At 49.1% G+C, this 11,588-nt stretch overlaps 1 protein-coding gene across 1 annotated transcript in view; it reads left to right on the top strand.

Annotated features, from left to right (window-relative positions):
- The first annotated feature begins 3,985 nt into the window (after positions 1 to 3,985).
- Positions 3,986 to 11,588, top strand: part of LOC147101480 (zinc-binding protein A33-like) — a 150,869-nt gene continuing 143,266 nt past the window's right edge. The window contains exon 1 of the mRNA XM_085966625.1: positions 3,986 to 4,166. The gene's annotated coding sequence lies outside the window, so the exon portion shown is untranslated. The remainder of the gene's footprint in view (positions 4,167 to 11,588) is intronic.

Raw genomic sequence — 11,588 nt, 5'->3', positions numbered from 1 at the left:
ATTCCAACATGGGACTCCTTCAGGAGAGGAGGGAACTGTATCCCAACATGGGACATCTTCAGGAGAGCAGGGAACTGTATCCCAACATGGGACATCTTCAGGAGAGGAGGGGACTGTATCCCAACATGGGACATCTTCAGGAGAGGAGGAAATTGTATCCCAACATGGGACACCTTCAGGAGAGGAGGGAACTGTATCCCAACATGGGACACCTTCAGGAGAGGAGGGAACTGTATCCCAACATGGGACACCTTCAGGAGAGGAGGGAACTGAATCCAACATGGAACACCTTCAGGAGAGGAGGGAACTGTATCCCAACATGGGACACCTTCAGGAGAGGAGGGAACTGTGTCCAACATGGGACACCTTCAGGAGAGGGGGGAACTGTATCCCAACATGGGATACCTTCAGGAGAGGAGGGAAGGGTATCCAACATAGGACACCTTCAGGAGAGGAGGGAACTGTATCCCAACATGGGACACCTTCAGGAGAGGAGGAAACTGTATCCAACATGGAACACCTTCAGGAGAGAGGGGAACTGTATCCCAACATGGGACACCTTCAGGAGAGGAGGGAACTGTATCCCAACATGGGACACCTTCAGGAGAGGAGGGAACTGTATCCCAACATGGGACACCTTCAGGAGAGGGGGGAACTGTATCCCAACATGGGACACCTTCAGGAGAGGAGGGAACTGTATCCAACATGGGACACCTTCAGGAGAGGAGGGAACTGTATCCCAACATGGGACACCTTCAGGAGAGGAGGGAACTGTATCCCAACATGGGACACCTTCAGGAGAGGAGGGAACTGTATCCAACATGGGACACCTTCAGGAGAGGAGGAAACTGTATCCCAACATGGGACACCTTCAGTAGAGGAGGGAACTGTATCCCAACATGGGACACCTTCAGGAGAGGAGGGAACTGTATCCCAACATGGAACACCTTCAGGAGAGGGGGGAACTGTATCCCAACATGGGACACCTTCAGGAGAGGGGGGAACTGTATCCCAACATGGGACACCTTCAGGAGAGGGGGGAACTGTATCCCAACATGGGACACCTTCAGGAGAGGAGGGAACTGTATCCCAACATGGGACACCTTCGGGAGAGGGGGGAACTGTATCCCAACATGGAACACCTTCAGGAGAGGGGGGAACTGTATCCAACATGGGACACCTTCAGGAGAGGAGGGAACTGTATCCCAACATGGGACACCTTCAGGAGAGGGGGGAACTGTATCCCAACATGGGACACCTTCAGGAGAGGGGAGAACTGTATCCCAACATGGGACACCTTCAGGAGAGGAGGGAACTGTATCCCAACATGGGGCACCTTCAGGAGAGGAGGAAACTGTATCCCAACATGGGACACCTTCAGGAGAGGAGGGAACTGTATCCCAACATGGGACACCTTCAGGAGAGGAGGGAACTGTATCCCAACATGGGACACCTTCAGGAGAGGAGGAAACTGTATCCCAACATGGGACACCTTCAGGAGAGGGGGGAACTGTATCCCAACATGGGACACCTTCAGGAGAGGAGGGAACTGTATCCCAACATGGGACACCTTCAGGAGAGGAGGGAACTGTATCCCAACATGGGACACCTTCAGGAGAGGAGGGAACTGTATCCCAACATGGGACACCTTCAGGAGAGGAGGGAACTGTATCCCAACATGGGACACCTTCAGGAGAGGAGGGAAGGGTATCCCAACATGGGACACCTTCAGGAGAGGAGGGAACTGTATCCCAACATGGGACACCTTCAGGAGAGGAGGGAAGGGTATCCCAACATGGGACACCTTCAGGAGAGGGGGGAACTGTATCCAACATGGGACACCTTCAGGAGAGGAGGGAAGGGTATCCCAACATGGGACACCTTCAGGAGAGGAGGGAACTGTATCCCAACATGGGACATCTTCAGGAGAGGAGGAAACTGTATCCCAACATGGGACACCTTCAGGAGAGGAGGGAACTGTATCCCAACATGGGACACCTTCAGGAGAGGAGGGAACGGTATCCCAACATGGGACACCTTCAGGAGAGGAGGGAACTGTATCCCAACATGGGACACCTTCAGGAGAGGAGGGAACTGTATCCCAACATGGGACACCTTCAGGAGAGGAGGGAACTGTATCCCAACATGGGACACCTTCAGGAGAGGAGGGAACTGTATCCCAACATGGGACACCTTCAGGAGAGGAGGGAACTGTATCCCAACATGGGACACCTTCAGGAGAGGAGGGAACTGTATCCCAACATGGGACACCTTCAGGAGAGGAGGGAACTGTATCCCAACATGGGACACCTTCAGGAGAGGAGGAAACTGTATCCCAACATGGGACACCTTCAGGAGAGGAGGGAACTGTATCCCAACATGGGACACCTTCAGGAGAGGGGGGAACTGTATCCCAACATGGGACACCTTCAGGAGAGGGGGGAACTGTATCCCAACATGGGACACCTTCAGGAGAGGAGGGAACGGTATCCAACATGGGACACCTTCAGGAGAGAGGGGAACTGTATCCCAACATGGGACACCTTCAGGAGAGGGGGGAACTGTATCCCAACATGGGACACCTTCAGGAGAGGAGGGAACTGTATCCTGTATCCCAACATGGGACACCTTCAGGAGAGGAGGGAACCGTATCCCAACATGGGACACCTTCAGGAGAGGGGGGGAACTGTATCCCAACATGGGACACCTTCAGGAGAGGGGGGAACTGTATCCCAACATGGGACACCTTCAGGAGAGGGGGGAACTGTATCCCAACGTGGGACACCTTCAGGAGAGGAGGGAACTATATCCAACATGGGACACCTTCAGGAGAGGAGGAAACTGTATCTCTACATGGGACACCTTCAGGAGAGGAGGGAACTGTATCCCAACATGGGACACCTTCAGGAGAGGAGGGAACTGTATCCAACATGGGACACCTTCAGGAGAGGAGGGAACTGTATCCCAACATGGGACACCTTCAGGAGAGGAGGGAACTATATCCCAACATGGGACACCTTCAGGAGAGGAGAGAACGGTATCCCAGAATGGGACACCTTCAGGAGAGGAGGGAACTGTATCCCAACATGGGACACCTTCAGGAGAAGAGCAAAGAATATTGAAAATTATTGTTTTTATAAATCCTATTTTATGTAAGGTGCAGCATTCAAGAGACCCTGACTTCCTATATTTGCTACACAATTATTACAACAATATTCACTCCTTCTTTATGTAGTCTTGCTATATTGATGGCAGACTGCAACAGGCGGTATTTTAAAACTTTTACTGCCCCCTCCCCCCATACCGGCCAACAGATACCCTTCCCAACTCAAATTCCATACTCCTCTCCCAACACCCACCCCCCCAACACACACCCCGCCCCCACAGCCCCCCACACCCCCCGCCAGCACACACATCCCACCCCAACACACACCCAACACACACACCCCCACACCACCTGCCAGCACACACACCCCACCCCCAACAGCCACCCCCCAACACACACCCCGCCCCCACACCCCCCCACACCCCCCGCCAACACACACACCCCCCCAACACACACCCCACCCCCAACAGACACCCCACACCCCCCCCACACCCCCTGCCAACACACACACCCCAACACACACCCCACCCCCAACACACACCCCACACCCCCCCCCACACCCCCTGCCAACACACACACCCCTACAACCCAACACTCCTGTCACACTCTCACCACACACCCCGACCAACACACACACACCTCCCAAGACACACCTCCAACCACACAAACTCCAACACACACATTGTTCTACACACACCCCTTGCTAACATGCACACTCCCAAACACACACACCTCCCTCCCGACACACGCTCCCCCCCCCCCCACATCTCCCCACCAGACACACCCACAGAAAACCTGTGGTTAAACCCAATATGACATCACAATCCCATTAGCACATCATGTAAGTGCCCTCAATCCGGTTTCCTGGTCTGCTTTCAATCCGGTGTCACTGTCTGCCCTCGCTCCGGTGTCACTGTCTGCCCTCGCTCCGGTGTCACTGTCTGCCCTCGCTCCGGTATCACTGTCTGCCCATGATCTGTCTGTCCTGAGCCCACTTTACCTGCCTGCCCTTGACGCGCTTTAACTGTCTTCATTTAAAGCCCACCAACCTGAACAAAAGGTAAGCATTTTGTGATATGCAAATGACCAGAACTGTTCCGTCAGTCTATCATTGGTCCTTTATTCAAAACATAATTCAAAGACTCGACATCAGAACCAATCGTATTGGATTCCGTGGACTATTTAAGTTGATTGTCTGCCAGAATCCATTCGGTTAACTGACGTTCAGGTAGGTTGAGCTTATAACTGCTGGGTGTGTGCCATTTCATTATTTAGATTCAGTATTTGCTGATGTACTCTGTCTAGTTTATTCTACAGCCTAGTGTTTTTGCTTATATAAAAGGGGTACCACTAGGTAATAAACATTCTGAATTTGTGTCAAAAAGTTATTTAAATGCTAATGCCTCAGTGACCAGTGTGGTACTGAGGTAAACAGTACAGCAGGATCCTATATTTAGTTCCTGGTCCCTGCTGAATTGGCTGGTGTTAGCTAGGATGGCAGTAGAACTGGTATCATTGCCCCAAAGTGAAATCATCAACAGGGGCCCAACTTCTTGCTCCTGATTGCTATCCCTGTTTGAGTGAGTGTGTGGGTGTGTGTGTGTGTGTGTGAGTGTGTGTGTGTGGAAGTGTGTGTACATCTGTGTGTGTGTGTATATCTGTGTGTGTGTGTGGGGGGGTTGTGTGTGTGGGTGTGTGAGTGTATACATCTGTGTGTGTGTCTACATGCATGAGTGTGCTGTGTGTGTATGTGTGGGTGTGCATGTATGTGTGTGAGTGTGTAAGGATGTGGGTACATGTATGTGTGTGAGTGTGTGGGTGTGTGTATGTGTATGAGTGTGTACATCTGTGTCAGTGTGTACATATGTATGCAATGAGAAAGGGTTAATTAATAACCTTGTAGTAAAGGGGCCTTTAGGGAAGAGTGACCATAATATGATAGAATTTTATATTGAGTTTGAAAGTGATTTAGTTAAATCCGAAACTAGGGTCTTAAATCTAAACAAAGCAAACTACGTAGGTATGAGGGGCGAGTTGGCTGAGGTAGATTGGGAAACTACATTAAAAGGTATGGCGGTAGAGAATCAATGGCTAACATTTAAAGAATTAATACATAATTTACAACAAATATACATTCCTTTAAGGAAAAGTGGTCCAACCATGGCTAACAGAAGTTAAAGACAGTATTAGATCAAAGGAAGAGGTTTACAATGTTGCCAAAAAGAATAGTAAGCCTGAGGATTGGGAGGATTTTAGAATTCAGCAAAGGAGGACCAAAAAATTGATGAGAAAAGGGAAAATAGAATGAGAGTAAACCAGCGAGAGACATAAAAAAAGATTGTATAAGCTTCTAAAGGTATGTAAAATGGAAAAGATTAGCAAAAGTAAAAGTGGGTCTCTTACAGGCTGAGACAGGAGAAATTATAATGGGGAATAAGGAAATGGCAGAGAAATCAAACAAATACTTTGTGTCTGTCTTCATGAAATGAGACACAAAAAACTTTCCAGAAATAGTGGAGAACCAAGGGGGAAAAATTCAGTATCGCCCCGTTTGGGGCGCCATTATCGGCCGTGCGCAAAGTTCAGCGCCTGCCGCTAATTATTGCCTCCGACAGCAAACTTGGCTTTTATCGCTCCTGGAGGTGATTGCAACGCTAAATCAGGCGCTTCACACCTGTCTTAAGGCGCAAAGGCCGAGGAGCGAGGCGCTACCTCAGAGCGCTGGCGAAGCAAGGAAAGGCAAATCAAAGTAAACCTGCAAAGTGCTGCTCAGTACTCAAAACTCCTTCGCACAGTGTTGAATCTCTCCAGAAGTCTCTCTCTCTCTCTCTCTCTCAGAATGCGTGGTGCAAAAATGTCACCGACTAAAAAAGGCAGGAAGCGGCCGCCTTTAAATAGCGCTCCCATAGTCCCTTTCTGACAGCATAATGCTCCCCTCAACCTGTCATTGCTAGCGGCAGGCGGTAAGGCAGGGGGGCGCCACTCAATATCCGGTCCGGGGTGCTAACGGGGCGTTGCGCACTCGACTGGCATCACAATCTGCCGGCGCAGGAGATCGTGGCGGTAGTGTTTAGCGCCACCGCAAAATGTCTAGTTAATTTCGCGAGTGACGCAAACATCGCCGTGCCCCATTAGCGCCCTCTTAAGGCGCTAATGGGAGGCGCAAACAACTGAATTTTACCCCCCAAGTGCCCAGCGAGAATGAGGAACTGAAAGAAATTAGTATTAGTAAAAAAAAGTACTGGAGAAATTAATGGGACTGAAAGTCAATAAATCCCCTGGACCTGATGGCCTACATCCTAGAGTTTTGAAAGAGGTGGCTATAGAGATAGTGGATGCATTGGTTGTCATTTTCCAAAATTCCATAGATTCTAGAACGGTTCTCACGGATTGGAAGGTAGCAAATGTAACCCCACTATTTAAGAAAGGAGGGAGAGAGAAAATGGGGAACTACAGACCAGTTAGCCTGACATCAGTATTAGGGAAAATGCTAGATTCTATTATTAAGGATGTGGTAACAGGGCACTTAGAAAATAATAATAGGATTGGGCAAAATCAACACGGATTTATGAAAGGGAAATTGTGTTTGACAAATCTGTTAGAATTTTTTGAGGTTATAACTAGCAGAATAGATAAGGGAGAATCAGTGGATGTGGTGTATTTGGATTTTCAAAAGGCATTCAATAAGGTGCTACACAAGAGGTTATTAAACTAAATTAGGGATAATGGAATTGAGGGTAACATACAGGCATGGATTGAGGATTGGTTAACGGACAGAAAACAGAGAGTAGGAATAAACGGGTCATTTTCGGGTTGGCAGGCTGTAACTAGTGGGGTACCGCAAGGATCAGTGCTCGGACCTCAGCTATTCACAATCTACATCAATTATTTGGATGAGGGGACCAAATGTAATATATCCAAGTTTGCCGATGATACAAAGCTGGGAAGGAATGTAAGTTGTGAGGAGGATGCAAGGAGGCTTCAAAGGGATATAGACAGGCTAAGTGAGTGGGCAAGAACATGGCAAATGGAATATAATGTGGAGAAATGTGAAGTTATCCACTTTGGTAGGAAAAATAGAAAAGCAGAATATTTTTTAAAGTGGTGAGAGATTGGGAAATGTTGGTGCTCAGAGGGACTTGGGTGTCCTTGTACACGAATCACTGAAAGTTAACATGCAGGTACAGCAAGCAATTAGGAAAGCAAATGGTATGTCGGCCTTTATTACAAGAGGATTTGAGTGTAAGAGTAAAGACGTCTTACTGCAACTATATAGGGCCCTGGTGAGACCACACCTGGAGCACTGTGTACAGTTTTGGTCCCCTTACCTAAGGAAGGATATACTTGTCATAGAGGGAGTGCAACGAAGGTTCACCAGACTGGTTCCTGGGATGAGGGGATTGTCCTATAAGGAGAGATTCACTAGACTAGGCCTATATTCTCAGAAGTTTAGAAAAATGAGAGGTGATCTCATTGAAACATACAAAATTCTTACAGGGCTTGACAGGGTAGATGAAGGGAGGATGTTTCCCCTGGCTGGGGAGTCTAGAACCAGGGGTCACAGTCTCAGAATAAGGGGTCGGCCATTTAGGACTGAGATGAGGAGAAATTTCTTCACACGGAGGGTGGTGAATCTTTGGAATTCTCTACCCCAGAGGGCTGTGGAGGCTCAGTCGTTGAGTATATTCAAGACAGAGATCGATAGATTTTTGAATATTAAGGGAATCAAGGGATATGGGAATAGCGCAGGAAAGTGGAGATGAGGTAGAAGATCAGCCATGATCTTATTGAATGGTGGAGCAGTCTTAAAGGGCCAAATGGCCTACTCCTGCTCCTATTTCTTATGTTCTTATTTACGGGTGTGGGTGTGTATGTGTGTGGGGGAGGTGAACATTGGTTGATGATAGAATCGGGCCCAGATGTGGTGGTTCTCATTCGAAGTGGCTGCCAACATTGTTATAATATGGGGTGGGGGGGAGGAGGGAACAGCTGGAATGTCCGCAGCTGTGTGTCATTCCTATCACGTTGACTCTGTCTACAGCGATTGTGACACCTTGATTCGTGTTTTGGTGGGAACTGCATCACATTACAAACACAGAAAACATTAGTCGATAAAGCCAGAGTCCCATCCTAAAAGCACCACTGAAAATATTCCTCCTCCTCCTCCAGGCAGGGAACTGGATCCAACCTTGGCCCACCCCGTCACCTTTAAAAGCTGGCAGGAGGGCAGAGAATTTAGGCAATTTCTTACAGTCCCACCAAAGTACCACTGATCCCTGGTACCAGCAGAGAAGACATGTCAGCCCCTGCCAGGGGTGCAGTGGAAATCCTGTTGTTGGTCGCGTTGGAGCGAGAGGGCCTGGTACAAGCCACCCCTCCCTGACTTCTGCCCCCAGCCCTCCTTAGAGAGTCCGGGACTCACTGACAGCCTTTAGTGCCACTGCTGGGCCTCTGCCTCCTCTGCAGGGGTCCCGGATCTCCCCCCACCCCCCAACCCCTAACAGCACCAGGCTCCCTCTGTGTGATGGAGATCCTGCAGTGGGAGCCTGCCCTGCTCGTCAAATAAGACCCGATCCAGCAAAACGAGTTGGGGTCAAGGTGGAGCCGGGACAAACAGGCGGAGATCCCGACCCAGAGGAAATCCAGCCAAGAACGTGTGCGTTTTTCTCCAAGAGTTCCCAGCATTGGAAAGCTGGTGTCGGGAGACATGGTTTCAAACAACGGTGAACATGTTAAAGAAAGAAAGACTTGCATTTCTATAGCGCCTTTCATAGCCTCAGGTCGTTTCAAAGCGCTTTACAGCCAATTAAGCACTTTTGAAGTGTAGTCGCTGTTGTAATGTAGGAAATGCAGCAGCCAATTTGTGCACAGCAAGATCCCAAAAACAGCAACAACTCTGATTGGGCATATTCCTGGAGGTTTCATCACCTGACCTCTCACCTCCAACTGCCCCACCCTTTTTTCTCATCTCCAATATTTTTATATCTAATAAACAAAGATATTCCAAGAAGACTAAAATACACTTTTTTCAACGCCCCTGTGATTTTTCTCCCGGGTGTTGCTCACTGCAGTGTCCTGGAGAATAGTCTTCAATCCCTGGAGACTCCAGGGCAATCCTGGAGAGTTTGCAAGCTTAAGATTTGGACAGGGCCATTGCCTGATTGGCGGATGAATCCAAATCCGACACCGAGGTGTGTCAGGGTCAGCAAGGTGAGATATCTGCAAATGAATTGGAATCTGGATGTAAACATTATCTGTGGTCCCTGAAGCTTCATGGGACACATGTACACGGCCCATGAAGTCAATGAATTTGGACCCCCCTGGTTTACAGCATCTAGAAACTACTTCAAAAATATATATCTGCCATAAAGGTGAGACAGCAAGAGGGTTGAATCGTTCCTGGCCAGGCTTCAGCCAGCCCTGAGATCCCACACCATCAGCCTTCTGGCAATACCCTGGGATATGTCCTCCTGCCTGGGCTGGTACACAGTGCCCCCCCCCCCCCGCCGAAGGTTGAATAGCCTGCTGATGCTGACTGTCTAGGTCAAGGTGGCCCAAACTACGGCCCGTTGACCACACGCACGGCAAGTCCAGGCTGCCAGGGCAACAAAGCTCAGTCCTACTTGTGCCTATTCCTCATTCACCAGTGTGTCCAGACTGAATTTGATAGGCATGGTTCAAACAGGTGGATTTAGTGCCACGCTGTCTCCTCCTGTGATCAGCTCAGGGATGCAACCTGTTCTGTGTGGCTGTGCACCACACTAGGCAGTGATCATAGAATGACACAGCACAGAAGGAAGCCAGTCGGCCCATTGCGCCTGTGTTGGCAATTTGGTAGAGCTATCCAATTAGTCCCCTGCTCTTTCCCCATAGCCCTGCAAATTTTCCTTTTCAAGTATTTATCCAATTCCCTTTTGAAAGTTACTGTTGAATCTGCTTCCACCGCCCTTTCAGGTTGTTCATTCCAGATTACAACAACTCGCGGCGTAAAATAATTTCTCCTCATCTCCCCCTGGTTCTTTTGCCAATCAACTTAACTCTGTGTCCCCCTGGTTACCGACCCTCCTACTAGTGGAAACAGTCTCTCCTTATTTACTCTATCAAAACGCCTCATCATTTTGAACACCTCTATTAAATCTCTCCTTCACCTTCTCTGCTCCAAGGAGAGCAATCCCAGCTTCTCCAGTCTCTCCACACAACCGACGTCCCTCATCCCTGGTGCCATTCTGGTAAATCTCCATGGCAACCTCTCCAAGGCCTTGAGATCCTTCCTGAAGTGCGGTGTCCAGAATATGTGCTATCAGTGGATCTCAGTGGTTGAGTTGTTAATCATCTACCATACACTGAAGTCCTTGTGTAAATTAATGGCAGTGATCAGAGGCAGCTGACCTATGGGAGGCTTCTCCTCTCTGGAGAAAATTAAAGTGAGGCACTCTCATGGAACAGATCGACACCCTGTGAATCTTTTATGAAACAATGTAAATATACCTCTTAATTCAGTTTGTGGATTATATTGGCTACCAAACGTATCTTAAACAGCTCCCACTTGAAGAGCCGTTTACTGCACAAACTGAGTTATATGTCTATAAATATCATTCTTCAGACAGGCAGGAGACTGCAGTGGTGAATCTCTTTTAAAACATTCTGCGCTGGGCAGCCTGTTCCCACCAAAGCTCAGCTGCTTCACAGCTCTTCCGAAAGGGTGGTAATGCTGCCCCTAATGGTGAGGAGTTGCATTACAATTTGTAATAAATGGCTCCAGCCCATTCCAGAGTCCTTTGAAAGGTCCCTCACATGGAGGGCTCTATTTCCATGGCAACGGTCCCTGTCTTCAACTTCCAGAGAAAAGTTTTTTTTAAGTTCTATTTTGATGGGGCTGGGGTAATTGGCTAATTACCCCCTTTTGTTCTGTATTTTGACCCCTCACAGGTGCTGGCAGTTTGCCAATATTGCCTCCTGTAGCTTAGGAGGAGCCAGAGATTGCCCATGTACGACTCGCTCCTCTGATTCCTCCCCTCCCCAGCGATATTGCAAACTCCCCTCCCCACCTCTGTGCACAATGCAACTCAGATCAGGAAACGCTAAGAAAAGAAAGACTTACATTTATATTCTTCTTCTGAGGCAGTCCCTCGGAACCGGGGATGACTTGCTTCCACATTAAAAATGAGTTCTCAGGTGACTGATTAGTCCAATGCGGGACCTACAGTCTCTGTCACAGGTGGGGCAGACGGTGGTTGAAGGGGCGGGTGGGTGGGGTGCTTGGGTTGACGTGCGCTCCTTGCGCTGCCTGCGTTTTGCTTCCGCTTGCTCCCAGCGAAGAGACTCGAGGTGTTCAGCGCCTACCCGGATGCTTCTCCTCCACTTTGTGCGGTCTTGGGCCAGGGAATCCCAGGTGTCGGTGGGGATGTTACACTTTTTCAAGGAGGCTTTGAAGGTGTCCTTGAAGCGTTTCCTCTGCCACCTGGGGCTCTCTTGCCGTGCC

The sequence above is a fragment of the Somniosus microcephalus genome, chromosome 24, assembly GCF_052327205.1.
Source record: "Somniosus microcephalus isolate GS21.2 chromosome 24, FLI_Smic_1.0, whole genome shotgun sequence".
Taxonomy (NCBI): Eukaryota; Metazoa; Chordata; class Chondrichthyes; order Squaliformes; family Somniosidae; genus Somniosus; species Somniosus microcephalus.
This window is presented reverse-complemented; position numbering and strand designations above follow the sequence as displayed.